The 4,099-nt window shown below is 39.5% G+C and overlaps 1 long non-coding RNA gene across 1 annotated transcript; it reads right to left on the bottom strand.

The window, feature by feature from the left end:
* Positions 1-1,647: 1,647 nt before the first annotated feature.
* On the bottom strand, positions 1,648-3,655 carry LOC130542814 (uncharacterized). The gene is made up of 3 exons (XR_008957661.1): positions 3,585-3,655; positions 2,650-2,809; positions 1,648-1,865 (listed from the first exon to the last, which is right to left on the bottom strand). It is a non-coding gene; the product is annotated as an uncharacterized LOC130542814 (long non-coding RNA).
* Positions 3,656-4,099: the final 444 nt, after the last annotated feature.

Genomic DNA, 4,099 nt, shown 5'->3' with positions numbered 1-4,099 from the left:
GTAGCCTTAAGAAGCCAGCCAGCAGGTCTCCAAGAACAGAGCAGCGCAAGGACCCGCTTGTCAAGACGGCACATGGAGAATTAATCCAGATTTGCTGCAAACATTCAACGTCACCTCGTACAGTCATTTCACTTCTCCAGTCCTCAGACCTCCTCATCTGTGACTTGAAGGGCTTGGATTAAAATTATCCCTTAATTCCTCCATGCTATTTCAATTCTCGTACCCTATTCCATGTGATCTTTGCATTTACAAGACACGGAATATACAAGACGTTCAGAAATGATTGATTCTGATGATACTGGGAGTTTGTAGGAAAGGGAAGACTGTCACATTCATGTGGGGTATGGCCACATGGGTCATGACCAATCCAGCTCTTGACACTTCAACTGCACCTACCAAGAGGGAAACCCAAATAACACGTTCTCGACATCCGCCATGACAGCAGTGTCCTCACCATGTAACTGTCCTTCTAGCTGCGTTAAGGAGTTTGCCACCGGAGTCAGAAGGCAACGGCACCCCTTGTCCCCACCACCATCCTATCGACCTCTTTTCTCTAATTTTCCTCCTCTCTTCCCACCCTCATTTCCTTTTCCCTCTCTTCTCCCCGCCTCCCCCCCCCATCTTCAGCAACACTTCCCACTGCCCCTGATTTCTAGGACCTAAAATACTGCCGCCACTAAAACAGATGACAACTTTCCACCTGGACCCTCTTTCTCATTTACATGAAGCTACTTGCATAATTTCATACAGAGAATTATATAATTCTGAATTTTAAAAAAAAGAAAGAGGGGAGAGCAAAGGAAAAAAGGAAAAACTTATCTATAGTCTACCACCAATATTTTGGTATATTTTCTAACATTTTCCTATGCACAGATTCCATGTATTTCCATTGTGTGATAATACCACAGTTAAATCTGCCTTTTTCACTTAGCACTGTTTCTTAACATTTTCCATAATAGAATATATGCATCGCAAATAAATTTGTTGTGTACATTTTGCATCCTTTAAAATGCATATGCCAAAGCTGACTTCATCTATTCAGTTATTGAGCATTTCAGTTATTTCCAGTTTTTCACTATTATCATTAGCGCTGCAATGAACATCTTAGTGCTTTTAGCTTTTTACATATTTAGATGTATGTATTTAGGATCCCATGAATTAAATCAGTCAAAGAGTATCAACAGTTCTAAGCTATATGTTTCCAAAATGTTCCCTCAAAAAACCACACTGATTTCAACCACTTACGTGTTATTTGGTCATTAATTCCTTTAACAAATTTTTATTGAACATCTACTATGTGCAGGCACTATCTGGATACTGTGAATACAGTAAAAAAGGCAGACTTGAAGATTGCTTTCCTTCCAGCCATCTACAAGAACATTCTCCCTCTGTGCCCAGGACAGAGCTAAGGTGATGGCAGTTAGGTATTTACTATGCATTGATGGCTCCTACATGCATAAAGTGGTTTATGAAGTTGGTTGTATACATTCAAAAACGTTCACTTTGTAACAACCGTATAAATAGGTATTATAATAACCCTTTTATACAGATAAGGACAATGAGGTCAAATTTATGATAAAGAGCAGGATTCAAACCAGGTCTGTTGGCTTTCAAATCTCATTCTTCAACCAATATACTACACTGTTTCCCATTTTGCAGCTTTATGTCTTTGGAACCTGCCCTTAATTTCCCATTTTTCAACACACCCTTTGTTACCGGTCAATCCTCCAGCTCCTCACCTCTGGGATCCTCTCTTCCTCTCCAATTCAACTTCCATGTCATGGTTCTTCACCTCAGACAATCTCTCACCGACCTCCTAAATCCTTTGCTTTTGTTCCACATCAACCACTCAGCAGATCTCAACCCTGAAAACATCCAGACTGATGTCAACCCCACTCCCCAAACATTTTGGATTTCCTTCAGTTCTCTGAATTCACGGTCTTCCTTCTCACCTCTGGGACTCTGAGCACCATATTACCTCTGCCTGAATCACTCTTTTCTCCACCTCTTTGTCCAGCTAACTCTTACTTATTCTTCACACCTGGGCTTACAAGCCCAGGAAGCCCCAGATTCTCTCCTATGTGTTCCCACAGCTACCAGAATACTTAATACACTGGTTGGTCATTTCCGGTCTAATGCGCTCCTTTGCTACAGTATAAACTCAATGGGGACAGGGATCCTGGATATCTGATTTACTGCCTTATCCCACTCCTTGAACCCGGCAACTGTTAGGTCTCTACTGCTAATTATAAAATGAATGAGTATTCTAAAAGTTGTCCCTCATGGGGGGGACATGTCCCTCTGCCAATGATAATGGATAATTTCTTGTACTCTACACTTTAAATGTCTCAGGTGGTTTCCTTCTTTTTGGGTTTAGTACTATGTACAAGAGTGTGTACCTATTCTTGTGTTCTTTCATTTGCAGATATAAATTAAATATATATATATATATATATTATCTAGCCAGATGGAACCACGTTTTGTTTGAACTGATGGTATTTATTAATGCCTGCTTATTAAAGACTATGGATATTAAATAAGAAACACTATGGAATTTGAAATGTTTCAGCGAGTCTATCTGGGGTCTGTGTTTTCTCATTTTTTCTTAGATTTTTTATGGTGGTAGAATACACATAGCATAATACTTACAATTTTAACCATCTTTAAGTGTATAGTTCAGTAACGTCAAGTACATTTACATTGCTGTGCAACTAATCTCCAGAACTCTTGCGTCTTCTCATTTTTGTAGTAGCCTGGAGTACTAGAAGTACTTCTGCAAATGCCTCTTCCCGAGAACAGGAGTGTCTAGCTTTTTCAAATTCAGAAACATTTTCTTAATATCGAAAAAGTTCATAGAACACTGCAGGATAATAGCCATGCTATTAACACTCGCAAAAATAAACTATTAATTCAATACAACATTTAAAGTGATTTGCATTTTACTAATCACAACAAAATCTTTATGTGAAGTGCAGTAGACAGGGTTTGGATTTGCTTTCGGTCCCCCAAGTCATAGCGGTGGGCTTCTGCCAGCCGCATTGTACAGAAATAGCCACAGACCACGGAACCAGGACTAGCCACCTGACTCATTGAGCTAATCAAATTCCTCCACCAAGAATTTAAAATTACCACAAAGACAGTGATAGCTATTGATCGATTGATTGACTGATGATTGATTTATTGATTCAGTGTTTTCATGTAACCAAAACTGTAAGATAAATTCAGAAACAGTGGATAACAAAATCTACAGATTCATCTGTACCACAGTTCTGTGAGGGGGTAATTATTCCCATGTTACAGATGGCAAAACTGAGGCTTGGAGAGGTTTTGAGCCTTGAAGCCAGGCACTAGCCGGGTCGCAATACGGCTTTTTTACACAGTGGAATACTCTTGAAACTGGGCTGTCACTGGAAGTTCATTTGTCTTTCCATTAAACTGTGAGCTCCCTGAGATTTCAGACAGTGTTCTGCCCCACAGGCGCCCACTAAATGTTTCTGACATAAGTTAGTGAAATTATCCCTGGTACTTTGTGAAGTTACACGAAGTAATAGAAAAGTGGTCCACAGGAAACCTACCCAACTTACCCAAGAGTTGGAGAAATGCAGTTAAGGTGTCTGAAAGACCCCAAGACCATGTAGAGTTTAGCATCCATCCTACAAGAATTTGGAGAAGGAAAATGATCAATGTGTTTTGTGTCAACCTAACCCAAGTATGATTCATGAGATAAGGCTGTGACAAAAGTCTTCTTTTAAGGCCCTCCAAAGCAAAGGCAGACCAAATGATGTCTTAATTGTCTGCGTGTTTTTATTCAAACACGGTGATTAACACTACTTGAAATGGGACTTCTGGGCTCATAAACTTTATGTATACCTGTCATCAAAGTTTTTGAGGGGCTATTAGTTTAACTATGTTCCACTCCACAGTAATGGCATGATATTAAAGAAAGTAATGAGTTACTTTTCAGTTGTTGGAAAATAAAAAAGGCTGTCGAAGTGAGATCTAAGTGACTGATGCACCAGGATCCAAAGATGTTTCAGTCTTTGAGAATATTTTACATGTAAATGTAATCTCCCTTCGACACATGTTTAAATGATGCCTC

The sequence above is a fragment of the Ursus arctos genome, unplaced genomic scaffold (genome assembly GCF_023065955.2).
Source record: "Ursus arctos isolate Adak ecotype North America unplaced genomic scaffold, UrsArc2.0 scaffold_10, whole genome shotgun sequence".
NCBI classification, from domain to species: domain Eukaryota; kingdom Metazoa; phylum Chordata; class Mammalia; order Carnivora; family Ursidae; genus Ursus; species Ursus arctos.
The sequence above is the reverse complement of the archived record's forward strand: the minus strand, read 5'-3'. Positions and strand labels throughout refer to the sequence as shown.